The sequence below is a fragment of the Peromyscus maniculatus genome, chromosome 22 (assembly GCF_049852395.1).
Source record: "Peromyscus maniculatus bairdii isolate BWxNUB_F1_BW_parent chromosome 22, HU_Pman_BW_mat_3.1, whole genome shotgun sequence".
NCBI classification, from domain to species: Eukaryota; Metazoa; Chordata; class Mammalia; order Rodentia; family Cricetidae; genus Peromyscus; species Peromyscus maniculatus.
The window spans coordinates 24,601,389-24,628,717 of record NC_134873.1 but is presented as its reverse complement, the minus strand read 5'-3'; the positions used below and the strand labels follow the sequence as shown (position 1 = coordinate 24,628,717).

General features: G+C 40.3%; 1 long non-coding RNA gene across 2 annotated transcripts; it reads left to right on the top strand.

The window, feature by feature from the left end:
- The first annotated feature begins 496 nt into the window (after nt 1-496).
- On the top strand, nt 497-23,218 carry LOC121825150 (uncharacterized). 2 transcript variants are annotated; one of them, XR_013047264.1, is made up of 3 exons: nt 497-1,012; nt 22,265-22,353; nt 22,897-23,218. It is a non-coding gene; the product is annotated as an uncharacterized LOC121825150 (long non-coding RNA). The 2 variants fall into 2 exon arrangements; XR_013047265.1 differs by lacking the exon at nt 497-1,012 and adding an exon at nt 19,968-21,064.
- Nucleotides 23,219-27,329: the final 4,111 nt, after the last annotated feature.

Sequence of the window (27,329 nt, the reverse complement as noted above, 5' to 3'; positions counted from 1 at the left end):
TGGGGGGGAGAGAGAGAGAGGGGAGAGAGAGGGGAGGAGAGAAGCAGGGCAGAGGAAGAGGGAGGAAAGGAAAACAAAGGGGAGGTAAAAGAGGAAGGATTCTGTTAAGAGATTTCCTGACACACTTTCCCTGAAACGAAAGAGACCATCCTTTAGAATCCTTCGGGTGCAGAGACAATGATGAAGTAGTTCCAACAACCTGCGTCAATGCTTGTTACCATAGCAAAGAGCTTCTGTGTAAAGGGTACTCACTCCACAACACATTCTGCCCGGCTGTTTTGCAAATAAGTTCACACTTAATTCTGATGACTCCTCAGGTGTCCCATTATTTAGTGCCCCTGTTTAGTTGGTAAGATATCAGGGCAAAGAGAGTGAATGAAATGACCTTCTGGTCCCAGAGCTGGGAATGAAGGGATTGGAACCTAACCCCCCCCCCCGAGGCTGAACCACTGTGACATCATCACTCTGCTGTTCAAAACACTCTATCATCATGATCCTCTAAGCCAGCCTAGTCCTTCTCAGTTCCCAACGAGAGACCCCCCCCCCAGTTCCTCTCTGTCTGCATACACTTGCATACATTCTGTCCAGCATGCAAGTATCTCCCGTATCTCCCATGTGGGCTTCCCCTATAGCACCGGAACTTCAGCATACACACCTGGAACTTGGCAGGGGGACTTGCATTGCTTAAAGGGATCTGCCAAAGAACAGAAAGTATGGAAGTCCATGATTGACTTCTGCTATGGAGACCAGACCTGAGTTATTTAAGCTTATGTATAGGTGTCATCCCCTTCAAGCATGAGATCTCATGGAAGGTGGTCTCATTCACTGTGGACGTGTAGATAGGACAAGAGCCTTGCCTTGACTCTAACATTCTCAACATAAGTAGAACCGTAAGACAACAGAACTACTGCTATAAGACTCTACCCATGATGGGTATTTAGGTGCCTGTCATACAGTTGACTCTTCGATATTTCAGATACAGCCCAAGCTTCTCAGCGCTAAGGACCAGTAGGTAAGAATTATTCTAAATTCTGCCCATGGCTCTTGCATCCAAATTGATAGCTCCTCTTGAACCTGTCAAGTTAACAACTGCAGAAAAGGGTTGTGGAGCCTGTAGTTTTGATGCATCAAACATGTTCGTCCTCTTCACAAAACAAATTGCCTCTGGCTAGGAACTGGGCAAAGATAACTGAAGGCACAAAGTGTGCACAATTGAAAAGGACAGCTTTGTGCAAATGCTAACTTTCATTAAAACAATCGAGTGAAAGAACAAACAAACTTCCCGTATTTCTTTCCATTTCTCAGTGTTCTCAAGATCCACAGAAACTGATTGTAATCCTAAAATTTTATCAGGTAATTATCAAATAATTCTCATAAAGAAAACGAATGAGGCTCGTGGGATCGTTTCTCCAGAATATTTTTAAAGAGAGTGAAACAAGGATTTCATGAGAGCAAATGTTTTCTGCTATCTCTGTGGAGGCCACTGTGGCTAAAACACCAATGCCTCAAAAGCCAGGGGCTAGAAGTCAGAGTCGAGGGGGAGGAACATATGATGCTTGAGAGATAGGAGCATGCAGCATATGGGAACCTAAGAAAATGGTTGTGAGGCTATCGCTATCTGAAGATGTAGCCTAGAAAGCAATCTAGGCAACATCTAGCAAAAGAGAACCAGAGTGAGAGGAGTTTTCAGTAGAGGTGTGGTCCCAGGGAACCTCTGACGTTGAATAAGTAGGAGTTTTCATTATGAGAAAAAACACAAATGAGTATCTCAGCCCAATGGACAAGATCAGAAGTGAGATGGAAGTAGGGTTACCTGGGGAGGGACATGTTTCTCATCTCACTGTGGCGAAAGTGATTATAATCTAACCACACTACCTTGTCACTAGTCTAGCCACTGGTTCATAAGAGGAGCACATAAAAGCCTGAGCACCAATGAGCCTTTTAAGTGAGGTAAATGGAGGTTCCTGAATACCTGTGCCTTGAGTATGGCTACTCTGTGCCTTGCACACCTAGTCGTCCTGTAAGTTCAGAGGAGTGGGTCCCTGAACTGCCATCTATCCAGATCCTTTCCATGGATGCTCTTTTAAAAGAATGATCTTCTTCTGCTCTCAGAGGTCTGTGAGCCAATGGAAGAAAAAACTTACATGAAGCTATTTAATAGCTGGAATGAAAAATTCAATTTTAGGTACAAGAGTTCCAGAGCAGGCAGAAAAAGCCCATAGGATCCTCATCCATCACAGATGTTTCATATTCTGAGTAAAAATAAAAAGGTTACCATATACTAACCTGAACCATGGTCCTGAAAATGTCCCCAGATAACATCCTTGCCCCACACTCATGCATCCACACCTGAAGTCTTCAGAAGGCCATGGTTCTTCTCATGTCTTTCCTTCTCTCCTTTATTTCCACAACATGTCCGCTAGGGATCAACTCACACCTTGGATTTCCACACCTCAGTGCCTTACCCCAAACCTTTCTTAGCCCAGAATGCTCCCTCTTCTTCAGTCTTCACCCCACTCATTAAATGATAATCTAACTTTCTTGTTATCATTCATGATCATCTTAGCATGTAGTGACTTTGGATGGCTCTAATATCTGAACCTTGCATTGAATTCCCATTATTGAGTATTGTTTTCTAAGAAGTCCCCTGCATAAAGGTCGAATTTGCATTAAAATATATACAAGACACCCCATCCCTGCCTGTCTTTCAGATCAGCCATTGTTCTGTTAGGTGAGACTACAAGCTTTGGCTATGGGTTGTCTCTGAATTACTGCCTCTTGCCCTGTACCCCAAGGAACAGTGTGTTGGGTAATCAAGAGACAAAAATGGTGGTAGGATTAGATCCAGTGTGGGGTTCCTTAACCTTTCCAGTTCCATCACTGAGAAGTTGCATATTTCATAATGCCTTCAACTACAAGGACAGGACAAGACCCAGGACACAATGTCTTCTTCTCTGTGTTTCCTCCATTTCTCTTCTCTATCGATCTAACTACCTCACATGGTAGAATACAAAGGATTTCTTTTTGTGTGTGTGGATTTTTTAAATGTGTGTGTGTTTGGTATGAATGTATGTATGTACACGACATGTCAAAGAGGAGGCATGATTTTCAGAAAGATTGGATAGGAAAGACTGGAAAGTCCATGTCTTCTCAATGGCAACTCAGGATGTTATCTATGAATCTTCTTTTAATTTGAACATAAGCGTGTCAATTAGAAATACAAACCCAGTGAAAAATCACATTTCCAGAGAAATGATAAAATGAGTCAGGGTCCTCATGATGTTTTCTCAGCTCTGAGTCTTGTGGCACATCTCTTTTTTTTTTCCCAGCACTCACTGCTACACAAGCCCTGAATGGCAGGGAGAGACTAAGGCTGGGTGAAGCTCACTCTAATGAGGCACAGAAGACCCTCCCTGGGGGGAAAAGGAGGATACCCCCTGGACGCCAACCTTTCAATTCCCTCCTGTGTTTCTTTTCTGCCTCCTCCTTCACTTCAAGTCACATTCTGGGATGTGAATGTGCTTAGGGGCAGGGAAGGCTGTAATCCCCAGGGCCTTCACCATAAACTTCATTTCCTCCTCTTATTGCAGTTAACTGCCCATGAACTCTATTAATATTTTGCAAATTGAGATCTCGGAAACATATGTTACTGTTAATTTTAACCTCATGCTAACTAGGATGTGGTCAAAATTTCACAACAAATTCCAAGGGTATTTTGATATGCCTTGGAAAATGCATTTAAAGGTGGCTCTGGGAGATATTTATGTGTATATATTTTTTTTCTCTGAATCCATATACTTCCTTTCTTAGAGGCAGGCAGAAGTAAATTGTTCAACAGGAGAGTCAAACATAAGGTGAGTCAGTAATGGTGCAGGCTGTAGAAAGAAACATTCTTCCAGAGCAAAGACAAAGGATAAAGATCTGCTGATGATTACATGGTGTTACATACGGTATTGTTTTTCTTAAATGCAGCTCTCTTCCTTTAAAACAGTGGTTCAAAACCAGTGTGTGAGCCATGACCTTTTTTGTTGTCGAATGACCCTTCCACAGGGGTTGTCAAAGACCATCAGAAAACACAAATATTTACATTATAATTGATAACAATAGCAAAATTACAGTTATGAAGTAGCAGCTAAAACAATTTTATGGTTGGAGGTCACCACAACATGAGGAACTGTATTAAAGGGTCACAGACTTAGGAAGGTTGAAAACAACTGATTTAAAGAGCTTTAGATTTTTAGGAATTTATGAGGAAAGTAGATTTCAGTACTTCCAGACATATCATTCTGAAATAACCAAAAGTACAACTTCCAAATGTTCTGATTATTCAAATGAAGAAAGTGTTTCTCACTCCCTCCCTTTCTTGTCCTCCTTCCCTCTCCTGCTCCTCTTATTTCTTATTCTATCACTTCTCTTCCCTTGACTTCCTTTATTTTTTCATTTTAAATGTCATCCACTCAACAAGTATTATTTTCACATGCCAAGAATTACTCTAGCCATTGTGGACTGAAGAGTAAACATCTCTCCGAAAAAGATGAATCACCGGAGGTCCTTACCATATCTCATGTAACAGCCTCTGAGGTAGGTAGGTCCTCTGTCCACATGGATGTTAAATATATTTTAAAGCTCACATTTCAAAGTCAAAATTTCAGAAATGTTTCCAGCTATACAAAATGGAAGCGTGTGCCTTCTAATAAATATTGAGACCATTTACTCTTCTGTTTGTCAAGATTTCTGTTTTCCCAGAGAGCTCACCATGTTCTTTCAATCAGGACTTTGAGCTGAGGTCAAATCCTGGTTACCCAAATAAGGAAATGGCATGGAATAATGATGTACTTTCCTCTGTGCAACTAATTCTAAGACAGATAAAGGAAAATAGGACCATTGGAGAGAGGCCATCTCTATTCCCATATATCTTACTCTTCCTCAGTGCCCAAGACCTAAGATTTGGGGCTTGCTTTCCTATACCTTCTTAATCTTTTGGACTCTACCTTCTCTCCTCAGCCAAGTCACCCCTTGACTCCAAGTACTATTTTTAGTGGTAATACTTTTAGTGTCAAAGTTCCAATCCTTTCAATACATTTAGTAAGCACTTAACTAGTTGCATTGTAGGGCATCTCCAGACAAAAATGGAATAAGTTAAGATATAAACCAGAAAACGACAACAAAAAAATTATAGCTACATTTGAAAGGCAATGATGAACATGTCACATTTTTAAATCAAATACTGTACAAAGACAATGTTAATCCAAGTTAGCCCGTGTTAAAAAAAAAAATAGAATCAATTGTAGGAATTTCCAAACTATTTTACTTCACAAGTCATTTTCAAAAATATAGAACACCTCAAGTTACCTGTGACTAGACTGTAGCAATCATTATCAGTTTTAGAGGCCATGATTAAAAAAAAAATACCTGACCTAAGCAGCTATGAAAGCAGGGATTCTTTTGTCTCACAGTTTGAGGGTCCACAGTGTATCATGGCAAGAAGGTATGGTAGCAAACGTGCCTCTCACTGTGGTCACAGAAGCATGGTCACATGGCTTCACTAGTCAGGAAGTGGAAAGGTGCATTCTCTTCTCAGCTAATTCTCTTCTTTTTCCTCAGTCTGTTTTCACAATCTTTGCATAGTACTGCCTGCACTCAGGTTGGGTCTTCTTCCCTCAGTTAAACCTCCTTTGAAACACCATCACAGACTCTCCCAGAGGCGTGTCTCTTGCTTGATTCTAATTCAGTCAAACTGGCTATGAGGATGAGCCATCCCAGAACTAAAAATGAGAAACTGTGAAAAACATCTTCTATGGAAATAACTATGGTTATTCTTTCTGTTGTTTTTTTGAGTCAGGGTCTCATGCCCTGACTAGCCAGGAGCTTTCTATACCCCATACTGGCATCTAACTTATAGGAACCCAAGAGTTTGCATCACTGTACCTGACTATGTATAGTTTTTGGAATCAGTTTACTTTGCTTTTGCTTTGCTATTCAGTGAGTATCCCATGTTATGAAGCCTCAGATAAACTCTATGGTACCTTCACAGCAACACACCCACACAAAAGTATTGACAAACCTATATGTTTCAGCTTTCTTATCATCATAATGAGATAACAATTGTATCAACTTCTCTATTGTCATAAGACTATAAAGTGATCCTGTAAAGTAACCTCCATATAATAAAACCTTTCTGTTCTGGATAGTCTGATTATACAGGGAACAAAATGACCTGCTGTTGGTCAAAGATTTACATTAATGAGTCCTATGTCCCTGGAAGAAATTACACTCTGAATAAAGCTAAAAGGACAGAATAAATTCTCCCCAAACAGTTCATTGAGCATAATAGTGAGCACCCAAGAATTTCCTTCAAGGCTCAATACTAAGAGTCCCTTCATTTTTTGACTTTTAGTGAGCCAAGATCTCCTACAGCACACAAAGTGCAGAGATATCCTAGACACACCTCAGTTGCAAACAGTACTGCCACCAGGACACATTAAGACAGTACCTGTGATCTGAATCCACAGGGAGATTTCTCTGACAGCTTCAGCTATGCATTGGGCTCACTCAGCTGAAGTCAGCAGTCCCCAGAGTGCCTCAAGCATGCTGCTGGCCTCAAAGGCCAACAGGCTTGGCCCAGGCCCCAAATCCCTGTAGGACACCCAGGACTTCAAAGAAGACCTCTCAGAGCAGCCTCCTCCCAACTCCTTCTTGCCAAAACGCAGCTGAGGCAGCCTTGAAGCTAAATATTTGGATTGAGTGGGACAGAGAATGTGGTCTCTCTGAGAGGTATTTTACCAAGGCCATCGGGAGAGGACCAGCTCAACACAGGCATGCTGTGTCTTCCCAGGATTAGATAGCAATGATGTCTTTGTGCATTCAGCAGCCTTGAATCTGCAAACCTCCTAGGCTAAGCAACTACAAGGTGCTTAGAAAGTCTCAGTCTGTCTCCAAGAGCCCATGGAAGCCTCTTCTTCATCATTGGAATACAAAGGGTAAAATCTTCCTTATATATGCAGAAACAAGCAGTCTTTCCACAGAGAACTGTTGCACACCAAGGAGTAGACTCCAAAGTGACTGCAACTCCCACCTTCTGAATCAAGTTCTACATCCTTCTATACACACCAGTTTTGAGATTTTTCATGTAATAATGATAATACCCAACACACATATACCATTCATTATTGGGAAACGGGTCCTTGAGAGTCAAGAGAACTCAGTTCCGGTTTCCAGCCTCCACCAATCCTGTGACCTGAGAGTGCATTCTTTAGTGATTCAGTCTTACCTGTGAAGTAGATGCAAGAATGAACTCCCTCTTTCATCCTTAACACTGGGATGCGTTGGCGATCTAAGTCAACTCGCATTTCCAAAGCCCTTTACAACACCCAGCACCTGAAAAAAAAGAAGTGATGATAGCAATTATTCCAAAGAAAATGACCCCTGGAGCCTGGAGGGGATTAGAGCCAGAGGGAACTTAGACATCCTTTTACAAGTGCTGTATCAGCTTGCCTCAGTTGATCTAAGAGCAAAGCCTGGCTTAGATCTCTTCGCCTGTCCCACCCCATTGCCCTTATTTATTCCTTAATGTTCCCAAACATTTGATAAACACATTTGTTCTCTGTGAACTAGATATGACACATGATGTGTCCCAAGTTTATAGGCAAGGGAATTCTGGCACAAGGATTACAAGAATTATCTCAAATGGCACACTGAGCGGGTGGCTGAGGGTCTCAGTATTCATCTACTCAAGGAATTATCACTCAAAACAACACCAATAAGATAGTATTTGCCAAAACACCAAGTATTTGCCATTTAAGCTGTTTCTAATTAATATTTTAATTAAAATAAAATTACATAATTTACCCCTTTACTCCTTCCAATCCATCCCATATATGTGTCCTTTCCACTTACTTGCTTCCACTTCAAAATCATGACCTCTTTTTCTTAATTGCTGTTTTTAAATATATATATATATATATATATATATATATATATATATATATATATATTCTCAATTAGATGATGGATGGATAGATAGATAGATGATAGATAGATAGATAGATAAATAGATAGATAGATAGATAGATAGATAGATAGATAGATAGATAGATGATAGACAGATAGATCAAAGATAGGTATGTAAATCCCCAACCTCTCAGTCCAATCTAGTGTGTATATCAGGGCTGACCACTTGGTATTAGATAACCAATTATGGTGTTTATCTTTAGGAAAGATTATGTCTCCAACTCTTAGCATTCCTTAGTTTCCTGCAGCTTTTGGTTAGTGTTGGGGCCCCTTGGGATTTCCTTCCTCCAGGGTAGCATGTCTATTGGTGTTGTACTTGTTCAAGTCTTAGGTAAGCAGCCATTGTTGAGGTATCGTGAGGAAAACTTCCATATCTTTTCTAGGAGACAAAATCTCACAGCAGATTTTATGATCCTCTGGCTCTTCAAGTCTCTCTTCGCCCTCTTCTGCAATGTTCCCTAAAGGATCAATTGTTCTCTGCATGATAACTAAGCCTTAGCATCAGTTGTTTTGTGCAGGTTGATTGTCTATGATTGTAATGGTCTATTACAATCAGAAGTTTCTTCAATGAGAGGTGAGAGCTACACCTATCTCTGGATATAAGGATAGATTTTAAAGGTAGGCTATGCATCTGAACAGAAAGTTCTCAGAAGAAATGATGATTGGGAAATATTTCAAGAAATGCTTATCATCCTTAGCAATCAGGGAAATGCAGATCAGAACACAATTAAGATTTTATCTTATTCCAATTAGAATGGCTAAGATCAACAAAACAACTGACAATAAGTGTTGGTGAGGAAAATGAAACTCTTACTCACTCTTGGTGGGATTGCAAACTGGCATGACCAGTCTGGAGTTCACTGTGGAGAAATATCTAAAAGCTGTAAGTAAATATGACCCAAATATACCACTCATGGGCTTTTGCCATCCAACTCTACATATATTTGCTCATGTTACGTGCTGCTCTATTCACAATAACAAGGAAATGGAAACAACCCAAATAACCATCAATGGATGAAGGGATAGCAGAAACGTGATATATGTATGTATACGTATGTGTATATGCACAGTCTATACATATATACTATGGAATACTATTCAGGAGAAAAACAAGGAATTTTGCAGGTATATGGATAAACCTAGACAAGCTCATATTGGATGAGATAACTCAGACTCTGAAAGACCAACACCACATGCTCTAGCTCATCTGTGGTTCCTAGCTCCAGATCCTCAGATGTGAGTACAGAACCTAAAGTAAAGGAGACCATGGAGAGGAAGGATCTAGAAAGAGCAACAGCAGAAAGGAATACCATTGATTAGAAAGGGAACAAAGAGAAAGAAGAAAAACAACCCAGAAACACAGAAAAGGGTTCATCACAGCTATTAAATACTGCTAGAAGACAAGGAAAGAGAATATAAAGAAGGATTGATTGATGTTGCCACATTCTGTTGTAAAACATTACAATGGAAAGTTCAGTAGACGTGAAGGCAAGATGAACAGCATCCACAGGGAAAGCAGATCGTGCTTCAATGCAGGGAAGAAATTTGCTGGCCTTGTGCTAGCACTTATTTTCACTGGCATAGTAATATACTTGACTAAAACAAGTGCTTCCTTTTGCTTACAGTTTCAGGATATAGTGGACCATAGCAGAGGAGGCATGGTAGTAGCAAAAGGGGGTGACCAGGCACATTGTATCTGCAGTCAGAGAGCCGATAGAAAATTCTGCCACTCCACTCCCTTTCTTCTTTTTATTCACTCTGGGACTACAGGCTGTGGAACAGTGCTACCCACATTGAAGTGGGGCTTTTCTTTTCAGTTAAACTTTTTTGAAAGCACTGTGGACACATACCCTGGGATATGTTGCCCATGGGAATTCTTTCTGCTTTACTCTGACTCCATTTTCCTTATCTTAAATCATATACCAACCTTCCAGTTTTCACCCTGGACTCTTTGTAATGAACACATGTGGTGATATTTTATTTGTACTGAAATGTTATTTTAATTTTATGTTAATAAATAAAGTTGCCCTGGGGTCAGAGCTATTAGAGCCATAGTAAGAGCGTGGTGGTTAGAAGAGCTAGGTAGATTTCTGTGTGTTCAGGGATACAGCCAGTATTGGAGACATACGCCTTTAAGACCTGGAGGGCGGTACTTACAGGCAGTGATGAGGCAGTCATGTGGTTGGGTTTACAACCAATGAGAAGGCAGAACAGAAAGATTATTTAAACAGGGACACAGGAAGTACCTCCCTCTCTCGGGGAAGCTAGGAGCACTGCAGGAGGTAAGATTTTATCTCTGAGCTCTGACCTCTCGGCTTTTCTCTTTTACCTTGGCTCTGTGTTTCTTATTTTAATAATACGATTGGTTACATCTACAAACACAGAAGCTCTAGAATGCCCCTTCTGAAAGGGATATATTTGATCATATTATTCCTGCTAAAAACCAACCAATGGCTTATTCATTATGACTAAAGGACAATGTTGAAGTTAAAAGGATAGGTTCTGATGGTAATCTTGACTGTCAACATGACTGGATTGAGAGAGCACTGTGAGATTTGTAGGGTACTCTTTGGGTTTACCTCTAGAGGCATTTCCAAAGCACTAGTGAGGTGAAAAAGACCTCCCCTGAATGTAGACAGGACAAACCAGGAGGCTGTGGCCTTGGAAGGAAGAAAAGGAAAAAATGAGAAGGCCTGTTAGTAGATGCATTTTCTCCCCCCTTCATGGCCATCTTACGAATTTCTCTGTTCTACTCTCCACCAGGATAAACCTTTGGGACTCTGAGCCAAAATAAGTCCTTTTTCTCTTATTTTTTTTATAGACATCTTATTATACCATCAAGAATCTGACTGACACATCAACTAAGGAGTCTGGGGTACTCCACATTTTATTTTATATTATCTGAGTAACATGGACAAGGTAATTTTTAAGGATAAAGGTTTATTTAGGCTACAGTATGAGAAGTCCAAGGTTAAAGAGCTACATTAGGTGAATTCTTCTTTAGATCTTCAGTGTGGAACAGGTCATCACATGGTGAGACAGAACAAAATCTCATAGAACTTTCATTTTTCTCTAAAGATCGCTGCTAAATATCACAACCACATTAGGTTACAACTCTCTTTTTTAAAGATATGTTTATTTTTACTTTGTGTGTATGAGTGTTTGCCTAAGTGTATGTAATATATATATAATATAGTGTCACTTGAGGCCAGAAGAAAACGAACAGAACCAGGGTCCTCTGTAAGAGCAGCAAGTGCTCTTAACTGCTGAGATATCTCTCTAGCCCTACAACCCTCTTAATGTCTCACAGTGAAGACTAAATTTTAAATTGAGCCTCACAGGAGGCAAACAGTGGCAGAGTCTTTGATCTGGCCTCTCCCTTCTTTCTAGCTTCATTTCAATTAGTTTTCCCCAATGTCCCCAATGTCAGATTCCCTCACACTGATATCCCCAATGTCAGGTTCCCTCACACTGAACTCGGGTCATTTCCTTCAACATTCTATTTTCTTTTTGGCATCTGGTCTTTATCAACGACTATGTCCTCTCTCTAAGATGTTCTTTCTTTCAGAGGGTACACTTGACTGTTTCCTCACTTTCTGAGAATAAGCATCTCTGTCAGGAAAACTTCCCTATCTTCTCTTGGTAGGGCTGAATCTATTCCTGTGATACAGGTCAGCCATGGAACCATCTTACAGAAATAGCTCTCTGTCATGTCTCCCCTCCCCCTCATGCTGTACATCTAGATAGGGCACATGGCTTATGCTTCTTTTGTATCTATATTCTGTACAACATTGGTCTGGGAACATAGTAATTGGGTTCTCAAAGTATTTGTTGAACGTATTATTTACTTTTTGTCTTGACTACAACCAAATACCTGACATGAAGCCACTTATTGAAAGAAAGGCTTATTTTGGCTCATAGGTTGGGTGTGCCATCCATCATAGTGAAGATGTAGAGGTACAAGCAGCTGGGATAGTAGGGACATGCATCTGCTTGGCCACATCTTATTGGATTAGGAAATAGAGGGGGAGAGAGAGAAATAGGGAGAGAGAGAGAGAGAGAGAGAGAGAGAGAGAGAGAGAGAGAGAGGCTGAAAAGATGATATCCAGCTTTTGTTTTCTCTTCTTCCTATTGCATTCAGTCTAGGATTCCAGTCCATGGGCTGGTGCTGCCCACGTTCAGGACTGAGTCTTCCTGTTCAGTTAATCTTCTCTGGAAACTTCCTCAGACACATGAAGGTGTGCCTCACTACTGCCCACTATGTTTCTTAATCGAATCAAGTTGACGGTCAAAATTAGCCATCACACTGACTGAGGTAATCGGTTAATAAAATGAATACACAGATGGTTATATTTCATGTCTCTGTGCTGTTTCACTCTAAGTATGCCCTAACACGCTTGTCTATGGCATTTTTCATACTTACTAGACAACTAAACTGCTTTTTATCATTTAACTCTAACTAGAAAAATCTTTCCATTTGTGGAAAGAAGTTCCAGGGAGACAAGAGTGACATGGACAAAATGAAAGACAATTAAATTTTATAACCCACAACTTCAGTTCCCCCGTCTTCATTTCCCTAATATGTCATGTCTGAAAACCTGTGTTGATGTGTCCTTCCCATCCCTAGCACAAAACTGAAACTTGGCAACAGTAGAGAGATCTTCACTTTCCATGTCCACTCTCCTTCCTATATTGATTTCTTCATACCCTGTAGATGGAGATTCTGTCTGCCTGTTCAAGCTCCGCTTATCCCTGTCATTTAAATTTATTTGGGGATTCAGACTTATTTCAAAATTAGTCCAATGAAATGATGATCAGCTTGATGTGAGAGACATAGCTTTCTGTCTCTTGGTCTATAGCAACTTCCAGAAGGCTCACTAAGAAAGGAATTGAATTGGATTTAGCTGAGGTTTGCTTGAGTTCCAGTTAGAGTTCTTTTATGCCATTTCTGCTGTATCAACTGACAGTGTAATTTAAAGTAGTAATGCAAGAAACTAAGCAACATCCTTTTCTGTCTTTCCTCTCCAGATATCTTTTTTTTTTTTTTTTTTTTGGTTTTTCGAGACAGGGTTTCTCTGTGTAGCTTTGAGCCTTTCCTGGAGCTCACTTGGTAGCCCAGGCTGGCCTCAAACTCACAGAGATCTGCCTGGCTCTGCCTCCCAAGTACTGGGATTAAAGGCATGCGCCACCAACACCCAGCCTCTCCAAATATCTTGTCCAGTTAAGACAATTTATTATAGGGACCCTTGTCAGAATGGGAATCAGAGAACAGAGGAGCCGATTCTTAACTCTTAAACATTAATAACGTATAAACATGTTAAGTACTAAAATCTTGGGGCAACAAATAAGATGAAGATTTAGAATTGCTGGTCTTCTCCCACTAACCCCAGAAACAAGAACAAGAAAGCAAAATTAGAAGTCTTGAGATTAGATATTCCTCTATGGCAGGGCAGGCCCTGACTGTCCGTCTCTTAGTTAGCTCGTGGGGAAGAGGAGCACTAAACCTCCCAAAATAGTATACCAAAGATATTTTCTCCTTCCTCTCACAGAAACTAGTGCACAACTGAGTAGAAAGAGAGACTCAGGATCATTCTGTGGGTGGGTGGCACCTAGTGTGTGAGCAGGGTCTCTGAGAAACTGTAGATGTAACCAACCATCTTATTAAAATAAGAAACACAGAACCAATGTAAAAGAGAAAGCCGAGAGGTCAGAGCTCAGAGCTAAAATCTTACCTCTTGCAGTGCACCTAGCTTTCCCGAAAGAGAGCTACTTCCTGTGTGTCTGTCTTTAAATAGTCTTTCTGTTCTGCCTTCTCATTGGTTGTAAACCCAAACACATGATGGCCTCATCACTGCCTGTATGTACAGCCCTCTAGATCTTAAAGGCATATGTCTCCAATGCTGGCTGTATCCCTGAACACACAGAAATCTACCTAGCTCTTCTACCAAGTGCTGGGATTAAAGGCGTGCACCGCCGCCACCACCACCACGCTCTTGCTATGGCTCTAATAGCTCTGACCCCAGGGCAACTTTATTAACATACAATTAAAATCACATTTCAGTACAAATAAAATACCACCATAAGAAACAGAAGTGAATCTCAGTTCAGAGCAGCCTCATGAACCCCTGGCTTTTCATAGGTACATCAGGAGAACAGCCAGGGGTCAGGAAGTCCAGTGAGTTGGACACAGGACTAAAAATAAGTCACAAAGTAGAAGATGTGTCCTTAACTTACTTCCAAGAGGCTAATGAGGTACAGATCTTTGAAGAACTCTATTGACAATATGCATGCTATTTAGAATACCATATAGAAGGATTTCCAAATAATACCTGCTACAGCAGGATGGAGAGGATGCCAGACACCCTATGACCAAAGCAGGACTGAACTTCATGCATTTTTCACACTTCCACCCAACCCCCACCCCACCCCCATTTCCCCAAAACCAACTTAGTTCTAGAATTACAGTTTAGCTTCAATATTAGGGAAGAGAAGAGTAAATGGGTAATGGTCTTCACTAGGTCTGAAAATAAATAAAGATAAGCCTAAATAAAAACCAACCCACAAAATAATAATAAACCCCAAAAGTCTAAATTTACTTTATAATACAGAGATTTTATATTCCACCAAGGAAGAGAAAATAATACAGAAACGTCAAAATTATTTTAGCTGCTAGAACGTATTGTTGCTCTATTGCATAGCAAAACACATGACTAACTCATGCTTTCATAGGTGAGTCAAGGCTTGGTCATGATATAGTGTGTTCTATGATTTCAGCCTTCCCTTTCTCTACAATGAAATATCTCAGTGATGCACATGTAAGTCTAAATTTCTTTCCTTTATCTCATTATGCTTTCTGTCCTGTTTAGTTCATTGCCCAATGGTGTATTCATTTACATGGTGTGTTGTTTATAATTTCCTCACTCACTTGGGTAAAGCTTTCACCATTTAATTTTAAAATAAGAAATGGCCTCTTTGTATCTATTTTTCTCTAATTCTGAAGTTACTTCTAAACAAATACTGAAAGAAGATATCAATGATTTGATTCTAGGCCTCTGCTTAACACTCCACAGTGTCTGCAAAGTTTAGTTCAAATTCCTCATTTTGGACACTGAGGTCACCCAAAGGGAGGCAGAAGAGAAAGGGAGGAAGAGAGGCCACCAAAGTCTCAACTACTCAGAATGCATGCTTTGGATCCAGAGACCTCTTGTGGGAATTTATATTCACTAACTATTAAGTTTCAAATTCATCTCTAAGTAGGTTAAACTGGTAATTTGTAAAATGAGTGATGGTGGTCGTAGAAGTGTCCTATTTTAAGGGAATCCTCAGTAGACACCCATGTACAGCAGAAATAGATGTCTAGAGTAAAGCTCCTAATGCCATTCATCTGATGGCCATTGGTCTTGTTGAGTGCTCAGGAAATAAGAAGCTATGAGCACACAGAGACTCCATTATGATTCCATAGTGTAACTTCAGGGCCTTTCTCCCAATGGTCACCTTATATTTCTTTATACTTTTGCTTTTGACTTTGCCAAGACTGTCCAGTAACATAGAATACAATTTTTGAGTTTGACCCCATGACTTTTTAAAAATATCTTTTTTCTTTAACCATTTCATCTATGTATTTTGATTATCCTCACTCTCACTCTATCTGATCCCTTTTTATCCCTGTCAATACTGCCTTCTCCCTACAAGTCCCTTTCCAGTTCATTCTGTTCTGTTGCCCACAGAGTTTAACTGGGCCATCTGTGTAACCATAGGTTGGGAGCTATCCACTGTGTCTTGATGGACTCACCTCTGAGTACACAACTAAGCACAATGACCCTCACTCTCCCAGAATCTTTAAGATTATTTTCTTCAGAAATTTGTCAATATTTGAATATTCATCAAAAAGATGCCTATTTGAATGGATTCCATAAAACTAATTAATTCTTGATTCACATAGCTAAGCAAATTCTATTTCATGTGTACTTCAAATTATTTTCAACTGATCATTTGGTTACCTTTAAATAATATAAATGAGGATTCTGGCTTTTCTATTTGTTTTGCAATAACAAACATTTATTATCATTTTGGAAATCACAGATTTTTTTGTCATTACCACTTCTACTGTGGCCAATTTTCCTAGGTTGAATCCCCATTCTAAATTTTGTCAATATGTGCCTTATCATTTGGATTTATCAGCTCTAGGCATTTAGCTTTTTATCAATTCTGATTGTTGTCATCACTTGTACTACAAATAATTTTAAGTATCAGAGAAAATATAGGACTATTTTATAGCTAGTACACAAAGAATAAATAAAACAACTTTTAGAAAATGTGTAGAGATAGAAGGAAAGACAGAAGAGCAAGAAAGAACCAAAGAGACAGATGGGGGGGGGGAAGGGCCAAGTAAGGAGAGACAGAGTTCTATACTCACAAAAATGCTTCAAAAGGACCTAACAAGATTTGCATGCAAGAATCCTAGATATATCTGCTTTAGATAGAGGATACACACAGACACCTGGTTTTGGCTAAACTGAAGGTTTTTGCTTTGTGTATATCCTGTATCAGACTCATTGTTAACCCAAACTATACATTAGTTGGCACTGTCCAATAAAAGCCTTAAGAAGATGGATTGTAGAGGAAAAGAGACACCACAGTTGCATTTACTGGTGGACCCCTTTCTTTCATTTGAGAATTTAAAGCAATTTAGATATCAAACACTTGAATCAAATTGGCTGGTAGAAGCACCTGTTTCAAAACAATTCATTGAAACAATTCATTATCACCAATGGATTCCTATGGTGATATTTTATTTGTACTGAAATGTGATTTTATTTGTATGTTAATAAATAAAGTTGCCCGGAGGTCAGAGCTAATAGCAAGCCATAGCAGAGCTGGGCATTCATGGTGCATGCCTTTAATCCCAGCACTTGTTAGGCAGAGCTAGGTAGATCTCTGTGTGGTCAAGGATACAGCCAACATTGGAGACACACACCTTTAATCTCAATACCATAGAAGACCTGGAGGGCTGTACAACAGACAGTGACGAGGCAGTCATGTGGTTGGTTTTACAACCAATGAGAAGGCAGAACAGAAAGTCTATATAAAGACAAACAGACAGGAAGTAGCTCTCGGAGAGGTCTCTTGGCTTAAGAGGCTAGCTGCAGCAGGAGGGTAAGGCTCTTAGCTCTGATCTCTTGGCTTTCTTCTTTGCACTGGTTCTGTGTTTCTTATTTAATAAGACAGTTGGTTACATCTACAGATTCCCCTTGACCTTAAGAATAATCAATACTATTTTAGGCAAATCTGGAAAAATATGTAGGTTAGTTATAGGAAGAGATGAAATACTAGCACATTTTTTTATCAATCCCTTTCCTACACAAATTTTTCATATGATTTTTTTCTTTTTGCATTTTTTCCAAACTTGAAACATTATTTTGACAAGCTTTTAAATCTGACTTTTAAAATTTGCATTTTTTCCTGAGTATTTGTCATCCTGGGATATACTTTTGAAACAAATTTTAATTAAAATCAGGTTTTGTAAGACAAATAGATTATAACTTGTTAATAGTTATGTTATTTTAGAAGTTTTCTTGATATCTGTACATTGCTTAGAACTGCTGTAGTAGACAAATAGCAAGATGATCAAGAACATGACCTGGGTGGCTCTGAAGGCAGAACAAGAATTGACAGAGGAAGTTTGGGGCAAGTAGACTTGAACTCATCCTGAGAAAAGCCATCCTGAAGTCAACAAGTGACCCCTCTGAATGGGAACAGTCTCAAGGTTGTTAAAGGCATCTGTGGGGACAAATGCCAGAGTGTGGAGTTTAAAAGGAAGGGCTCTAGAGACAGGGCCGGGATTTACCCCAAGCTTAGCCATTTTCTGGTTGTGTGGGCTGACACAAATGCTAGAACAACCTCTCTGTGCTTCCACATCTTCTATTAAGTGGGATGTGTTTCTTGTAGTAGTAGGTTAGCAAGCCTGTCTGGTGGCACCACTGGACTAAGCATCTATTAACCAGAAAAGTGTTGGTTAAAGGGTTGATTTAGGCTGCACCATTGCATAGCAGCTCTCACATTTGGGCTTTAAGCTGACCCTACACGTGACAGTGTACTGGCACGGTGACGTCGCTCCAAAGGACCCCACTGGCATTTGCCAGGGTACACGCTGGCCTGTTTGTTTCCAGATTTGTGCCTTCTTATTTACCTTTTTTATGAGCAAAGCCAACTTTAGTGCTGTCACTTTGCAAGCCGTGACGGGGGGCCAACCGTAGCTGTGTGGCTTATCCACCCTGGGATCAAATAGATGCCTTGTAAAAGGAGTGTTGCAATCTCGAAATGCCCATAAATAAGGATTCGAACATTATCTCCCATCATGTGATGTGGTAAGGGTAAATACAGAGTCTTTCGGTGGAAGAGTCAGAGTGATGACTGAGAGAAATAAAATACAACGGGGGTGGGGGTTTAGACTGAAAATGCGTGTTCACTGTGAATCGCTGGGGCAAAGAGGGGTTGGCATAACGAATCAGAATTCTGCATGGCAGGCAAGGCCACTTTACATGGACAGGAGCTGTTAGATGCTCTCAGCTGAATGTCAGTGCCTCTATCTGGTACTAAATGCTTCTTCCATGTATGTGTCACACCATGAAATCTCATTTCTGCTCCTCAAAGCCCCCTCCCTTGAGCACTCAAAAGGATATATTAATCAAGGAGTCGTCTGATGTTTGCAAAACCTGAGCTTGATTGTAAACAAGATCGAAGTTTTAGAGGGAATCTATGAATGTCATGGAATGTGATGGACTATCAGGTAAGGAGGCATCTGCAAGTTTGGGACAAGGTAGGAATTGAGTGAGAATGGATGTTCATAGAAGGACTGAAAGCAGGAGACTCTCATTGGGTGTTGTTGATAAAGTGGATAGGATAAGTGGATTTGAAGAGCTGTTTTCTTAGTTGTCTATAAACATAAAGAAGAAGCAGAGGACTATGGGTTATTCATGAATCTTCCCAAGAAGAGAAAGGTAAAACCTATGAAGGTTGTATGTTTATTGTTGCTATTCCTGCTAGCCCCAGATTTCCAGTTTCCTGAGACCAGGTAGTTGAAACTAGACTTGACAACTGCAATCATCCTTTCCACTTCTTATTGAAGCAAAGCATGATGGATTCTAGTTAACTTCCCTCCCAGCCTCAGAAACAATTAGGGAGACATCTGATAGATACTTTGAATCTTTCAAGGTAACTCTAAAAACTTCATCCCCTTAGAGGATGCTGGAAACAAATTTCAGAATAGACAGAGAAAGCTTCTAAATGCATTGTGGGTAAGAGTATCACTTTTTGGCTGTAGCACTGGTATCAATTTCTCTTTCTCAAATCAACAGACACTTTCTCTTACTATTCTCAGACTGCTGGCTTTCAGGTGAGTTTGTATGAAAAACAAAAGCCACAATCTTTCATTCAGTGCTTTCAAGTTTTACATCTCTCATCTGAGTAGGCTGGAAAGACCATGGACACAGGGTGAATCTAGATACCACTACTACTTAGCACTGTTACTTGAGCATGCTACTTCACCACTCTGTGGCAGTGACTCATTTGAAAAATGGGAGTGCTAGCCATCTTGTTATTGCTGTGGAAGTTACCAACAGTGCACCTAAGATTCTAGAAACTCGCCATGCTCAGAAGAGGTAGCTATTATCACAGTTCCTAGTTCCCCTGTGGCCCTCTAGGATGGCTGCTGGTATCTCTCAATCTTGGTACTAAAGTTCCCATCATTTACATTGCTTTTGCCACCAATCAAAGATTTCCTAGATCTCAGAATAGTTTCCCCAGCATTTGTAGCTTCTCCTACATCTTTTAAAAAGGCTATTTGAAATTCTGGCTATTCCTATCCTATAACACAAGTACATAAAATGAGTTGCCAGGAAGCTTACTCTAAGGTAGCCACAGGATAGACATTTGAGAAGACTTGAGGTGAGATTTTGTTTGGAAAAAGAAGCATTATGGAGCTTTTAAAGTTAGAAATGAAAATATGCAAAACCAACTTGTCAAGTTGCATTATGCATTCCAGGACATGGTCGAAGGTTGTATGATGCTGGAACATAGGACATTTTCAGAAGGTATTTTCCTAACAATATTAGAAGAATCATTAAAGAGATATCAAGGAAGTCCTTGAATGTCAAAATAATAAGATGGGGTCTAACAAGTACCAAACAGTTGGCCAGTGAGTTTTGAACTTACATTTAAGGGGGACACCGCTTTAAAGTCAAGACAGTGAATACTGGGAAAGAAGGATGCCATTTGCTGTGGCAGTTTAATTAGAGCTATTAAACCGAGTTAAGTATCTGCTCTGTGCTCTGTTCTACTTTTCAATCACTATGTATCGAATACCAGCTGGGAACATGATACTGAGCACGTTCCAAGCTAAATTCTCAGTTTTCATAGCTGATTCTTGGAGAAAAGTTAGAGGACATAATTGACTGAGGCTTAGACTATGTCGTCTCCTTATTGGAAATAAAATGAACATGGGTGTTCTGTGAGGGTGGACAGGTGTTGGAGAAGCTTCTGGAAGGGGAAAAGTACATGTTTCAAATTGATGACCTGAAGGAGCCTGGAGGAAGACAGCTAGCAAGAGCCAGTGTGAACACAGTTCAGTATTTGCATGTGGGTGACAAGGGAAGAGACAAATAGAGGTGGACTGGGGAATCTTGGTAAGACAGGTGGATTATGTCAATGTCAACGCCCTGGTTTTAATATTATTATGGTTTTCAAGAACGCTTTTTAAGGAAATGTATAAAGAACATATTATTAGTTTCCCACTCTTATGTAAAATATTTGATGTAATCAATTTCTAAAAGAAGAAGATTATATTGGCTCAGCATTTCAGGAATTGTGTGACAAATCATCTCGATGTGGACCTGTGGCAAGGCAGCGTGGTGAAGCGTAGAGTACACTGTGCAGGAAAACTCTCACCGCATAGCCTGGAAGAGCAAACAGAAGAAAGGGAAGAGTCTCAGGCCTCACAATCATCTTTGAAGATTATCTTCAGGGAATTAAAGATCCCCGACAAGGTCACTTCTCAGTAAGGTTCCACCACCTAGCATATTTGGGGGGCTATCCAAAAATCAAACTTAAAACAGAATGCATGAGATGTACATATTATTTCTTACAGTTACTTGTATGTGACTCTATAATGTAATCCAAAAATAACTTTTAGTTGTTAAAATGGTTCATGGTTGGCCAATGCTAAGATGCCAGCTTTTGAATATGCTTTCTTCTAGGGTGGAACTTGAAGTCATATTAAAGTCACATCCCTTTGAGGCTAGGGTTTTAGCTGTGATTTAGGTTTATCTGACCCCCGCCCCCCAGAAGAGTGAGAAGTGAAATGAATGAGAATCATCACATGGGCACATGGTCATGTGCTCACACCTCCAGCTCCCTCCCTGGTTTGAGCTCTCTCTCCTCCCAGAGTCCAGTCACTTCTCTCTTGAATTTCCAGGTCTAGCTTGTGGATATCAATGCATGGTGTAGTTCTGGTTAAAGAAATCTGAAGGAAGTTTACTGTACCTATAGAGTCATGTTCCTGAAGGAATTTTCTAGGTTTGCATTTTTCATGCCATGGGAGCTGTAACAGACCCTAATATGATGATTGAATATATATATCCATGGCATCATTCATGAATGCCTGGGCAAGGGCTTTTCAGAGTCAGGCTAAGCACATTATTTCCCACATTGCATCAGTTTTGGTTAGAAAAGCTTCAGTGAGTTTTCATTTGTTTGTTTTTTATCTGCAACTAGCCTTGATACTCTGTGACTACATAGGCCCATTTATTCTGCAAGTGAATTCCTGCTCAAGTGGGATACCTTGTGCAGAAGGTCTGTATATGGCCAGGCACCATGAGCCAAAGACGGAATAAACAGTAGTGTCTCAGATACTTGGGCCCTTCTAGAGATATTTTTTCTGAAAATAGAATAGGAAACCATGAAGAGACATTGATGTCTAGATCAGAGGAAATTTGAGCTTTTCGCTGGTACAGAGATGAGGCCACTGCTGATAGCACAATTTGGAAGTCTCGAGGAGACTTAAAAAAAAACAAAACCCTGTGTTGCTTCAGATTTCTAATGCATGTAAATGTCTTGGTATTTTAATAGAGACTCACTCTTCATGAAAATCTTGGTGAGATTGTGTTGTACATGCCATACAAAATTAAAAGCAGGTGAGAGGTTTTTAAGTTCCTATCCCATTTCCCCAATCTCATGATATTCCTTCTCCATGCCTCAGAATTTCTGGAAACTCCCTTCACAGTAAATAGAACTAAATGGACATGTCCTGGGAGCCAAGGAGAATGGACCAACTGGAAGCTGACCCATGTGAGTAGGTGCTCCCATGCCGGGTGCAATTGGGCTGTGCAGCACTCCTTTTGGAAGGAAAGGCTAGAGAAGTTTTGCCCTGAGGCAGGACCATTCTCTGTGGCCTGAGCCACCCCATGTCTCCCTCCTTTTCCCTTTCTCCCCACCCACCTTTCATCGTCCTCAGAAGCCCATGTGTGTGAAGAACAACAGAGGAATGTGGGTGGGTTGGCTTGTATAATTAAATCCATGTTGCATCGTGTTCTTTAGAATTAATAAGGAATCCATCCCATTGAAACTCACCATGACATCTTCCCTCTGACTCAGATTTCTTTTTGCTTTTCTCTTCTTTCCTCAGCTAAAAGCATTAGACATGGGGCTATGGTTCAAATTAGCATCCTACATTTCTCCTCTCTCTCTCTCTCTCTCCCTTTTCTCCCTTTAATTGAACTTTTCTGTTCAGTTAAAAAAAAGCATAGTTTATTTATATTTCATTTTCTTCTAGCCCATTTATCCACCATTGTCTTTTTTTGTTGTTCTTTGTTTCTTTCTCCTGGATTTCAGAGGAGAAAACAAGACAGCTCTTCATCTTGTTTGTGACCAACAAATTGGAGAACATGTTATACTGGCCAAACACTGACAATCGGCTATTTTCCTTTGGGAGATTTCATTTCCTAGAGCATCGTCTCTTGATGCCATAAAAACCATTCCCAAGCATGCATATCTCTGCTGGTACAGCGATGTATATGTGACCTTGAAACAGAAAGGAGAAAAGAGAGCAAGCAAATGGCACTTCTACGATTCTGGGTCATCTTGCAAAACACCTTTTTTATTGGGAGTAATAATTTGACTTCATTCCCCAATAAAAGTAGATTTATGTGATGGATACATGATATGCATTTTTTTCTGCCACTGTTCTCTTTAGGACAGTAGTTGTATGACTTAGGATTAGATGGAACTGTGAGTAACATTAGCCTGAAATAAGAGCAGCTTAAAACTGATAACAAGATTTTGCTCATTCATGGCGAGTTCTTGGGTATGGTGGCTCCATTCATGAAGTTTGTTTTGGCATCCAAGGATTTCTACAGCTCAAGGTGTGGTTCTCAATTTCATGGTCCAAGGCAGTGATTGTCATGACACCTTCAAAGTAATCTCATAAACTGTCCAAAGAGTCCTTCTGCTTCCTTCATGAGCTCCTGACTTTTGACCACAGGCAGGCATTAAGTACTTTAAGTGAAGGTTCACTTGAGATGTGGGACTGTGGATTGAGACAGGCACAGGTTCAAGTCTGATCTCCCCTGACTCTAGAGCTGGCGGATTTGAAGGTGACATCCTGGGGTTTGCACTTTTCTCATTTGTAAACATGAAATGTGAAAAACTAAACTTATAAAAATAAAAATCATTCTGACTCAGAGCAGAATAATGATAAAACATTATATCATGTATAAAAGAAATGGCCCGCTGATTAGCATCATACCACATACCATCTTGCAGAGCATTCAGTTTCCTGCTGAGTGTTTTCTCTTCTTCAAGGAAAATCAAGCCATGTTTGGGAGCTGGAGGTTACATCTCCCAGTGAGTACTTCCTCACTGGTGCTGTGTGCTTCTCATAAGTGTGTCTCTCAATTCGAAAGAAACTCACTGGAGACAGCAGCCACGGTGACTGTTCCACCTCCTGTGAAATGGGTGTTATTCCGTAGCTGCAGTTTCTATTTATGGGGAATGGGGGGCGGGTGCTGACAAATAGCCACTTCTTTTGCCTAATGGGGGATATTTTAATCATTGTTTAAAGAATGTGATCAGTAAGTTGTACAACCCTTTTAGTGGGTTCTAACCAGTGTTTCTTAATGAAAGAATAAAATTAAAAATAGAAGGTAGCATGGGTGAGAAAGAAATGAATGTACTTTTTCGTAGAACATGTTACACACACACACACACACACACACACACACACACACACACACACACTTGTATGTAAATTACAAAGAAAAAAGCATCTTGGGCCACGGAAGGCAACATAGTAGCATTCATATGTGGTAGTGGTTTATGTCTGTGAAACAGACAGAAAGAAGGATCTTTCTGTGCTAAGTGACCAGCCAGCCTAGCCTAATTGGTAAGCCTGGCGTCAGTGAGAGAATTGTTTTCAAAAATCAACATGGATTACTCCTAAGTAATGGTACCCCAAATTAATCACTGGCCTCCACATGTATGCATACATACATGTAAGCACACCTTTATATACATAAATCCCAAATCCATAGGAAGGAAAACTTACCTCTTAAAATAAACCATGAGCTTTGCAAAAAGAGTAATAAAGGGGGAAGAAGAACTGTATTTGATAACAAAGCCTTCTGGTTAGCTACAGTCTTTAATACAAAGTAATATTGGCCGAATGAGAGCAAAATTAAGATACAGAACCTATAAGGAAACTCCCAGAAATATTGCTCCTGGTTTTTAATGAGAGTAGAAAAGCAAGAAAACAAATCAATTGACCTTTCAAAGTCAAATTAGCCTTTTCAAAACCTAGCCCTGCTGAGTGTGGCAGAACACAGCTTAAACCCCATGCTAATGAGGCAGAAACAGGTAGATCTCTAAGAGTTCCAGGCCAGCCTGCTCTACACAGAGAGTTCCAGGCCAGCCAAAAGCTACACAGTGAGGCCCTGTCTCAACAAATAAAATACCAAAAGAGTCTAAGTGGGTAAGCATGTCCTCTTCATTCCAACTGGGAGTAAGAGGCAAGAGAAACTGATCTCTTGCCATCTAATCCTTAGGAAATCTACACAATAGTAGCCATGGAGTTTACACCTTAGTCTCATTGGCTTGGTGTTGTGGGATGTCCTGTATGCTGTGAATATATGTTGCTATGATTGATTGATAAATAAAACGGTGATTGGTCAGTAGCCAGGCAGGAAGGATAGTGTAGGCAGGACAAGGAGAGAAGAGAATGCTGGGTGGAAGAAGGCTGAGTCAGGAGACACTACCAGCCACCAAGATGAGAAGCAGATGTTAAGATACTGGTAAGGCACGAGCCACGTGGCAACCTATAGATTAATAGAAATGGGTTAATTTAAGATAAGAACAGATAGCAAGAAGCCTGCCATGGCCATACAGTTTATAAGTAATATAAGTCTCTATGTGTTTACTTGGGGGACAAGAGTGGGAGAGATTTGTACCGACTGCCAGCAGACTGGGACACAGGAAAACTTCAGCTACAGCTTGGAATTATTTCTATTGCCATGCCAATTGTAAGCTAACCTGAAATATAATGTGAGCAATCACATGTCCATTTTTTCCCCTTATTCTACACAGGTAGAGAACAATAGATATTGCGACATGACTGTTAGCACCAAGTAGTTCTTGAGATTTATCCAGTGACACCATTCAGTCACAGCACTCCATCTTCCCCAGACACTGTGGCCATCTTTCCACATCACATATTTTATCCCCTGATGAGCATCTTCATATATCTCCTGGTACGTACAGAGTAAGACATAAAATCCTTTGTATCATAGTTAGGCTCTTAGACTTAAGCTCAAACCCAGATTTCTGGTCGAATGCTTATGATATATTCGCTGTACTAAGATTCTCCACCCCTCAAATGTTCCTTCCCCAGCTCTTCAGTTACCTGGAAGGCACTTGGCTCCCAACTCACTTCAGGTCTGGCAAAGGATGCATCATTTTGGCAGACCAGAAGAGCTCTCATCTTCTCCTCCCACCCTCCATGCCTTGTTCTGCTTCTTTTGTTTAAGACAGAGTCTCACTGTGGTCCAAGCTTTCTTCAATCCCAGTGTAGTTCCCCTGCCTCAGCCTCTTGAGCGCTGAGCTTACAAGAGTAAGCCACCATGCTCTCATCTTCAGATACCTTTTCTGACCCTCCGAACAAGCATCAGTGGCTATTCCCTTCCCTAAGCTCCATTAAGTATCACCTCAGTTGACATGCACATGATGACACTTCCTTCTGTTGCTATTTTGCTCTGTTGAATTGTTTTGACTTGCTCTTACTGCAGACTGGCATTCTTCTAATTCAAAAACACAACTTTCTTAATTCTACTTGCATAGGTCATGGAATCTGCCCATCACCTTAAACTTGTTTCTTGAATCACTGAGGAATTTCTCAAGAATCGAAGAGCAGAAAGAAGGGGTCTTGGTTTACCACAGGTGTGCTCTGAATGGACAAAGACGTTATTTCACAGGTTTGGTAGTGAAGGAAGGGCTAGTTGATTGAAGAGTTTTAAATACTAAGGTTAAAGGGTTGCTTTTATTGACATTGTGACATTTTTATTTCATTGTAGCAAGCAGGTTGAACTCTAGAAAGATCATAGGTAGTCAGGTTTAGTAGAATTCTTGGTATCTTGACAGCAACATCTGCCAGCTTGATGGCAGGAGACATCTTTTGATTTCAGCTTGCCAAGAACTGTCAAGGACAACTTCACAGATATAATTTCTCAGTAATATATTTGGGAGAATGTCCTCTGTACTCTAAGAAAACAAATGATTTTTATACTTGGAAACTATACCTTCTTATTTTTAAAGAAATTCTGGGTCCTACGCTTCATTCTGAATAGGCATTCTCAAGTATAATCCTAGCCTCACTCTTAACCAGTCTTCACGAGCTTCAGTTTCCCAAGCTATAAACCCTAATTCCCAACACTTCAGTTCACCACATAAGTCTACGTTCTTTTGTGCTTCATCGATTTCCAGTTGGATCTGGATCTGATGATTGGCTTCAACCAATAGACTGTGAGTGAAGTATCAAGATAGGTAAGATAAAATATCTCCTACCTTTCTTGTCACATAAATGATATGATCTAGATGATATTACCAAAAGGAAAAGTGTGTTTCCCCCCCCCTTTTTTTAAAAAAAAAAAGAGAAATATTTTCATTCATTTTACATACCAATCAAAGATCCTCCTCTTCCCTCCTCCCACCCCCCAGTCTCCTCCTCCCAACCCACCCCTCTCTCCCACCCACAAGAATGCAAGGAGGCATGTCCAGTA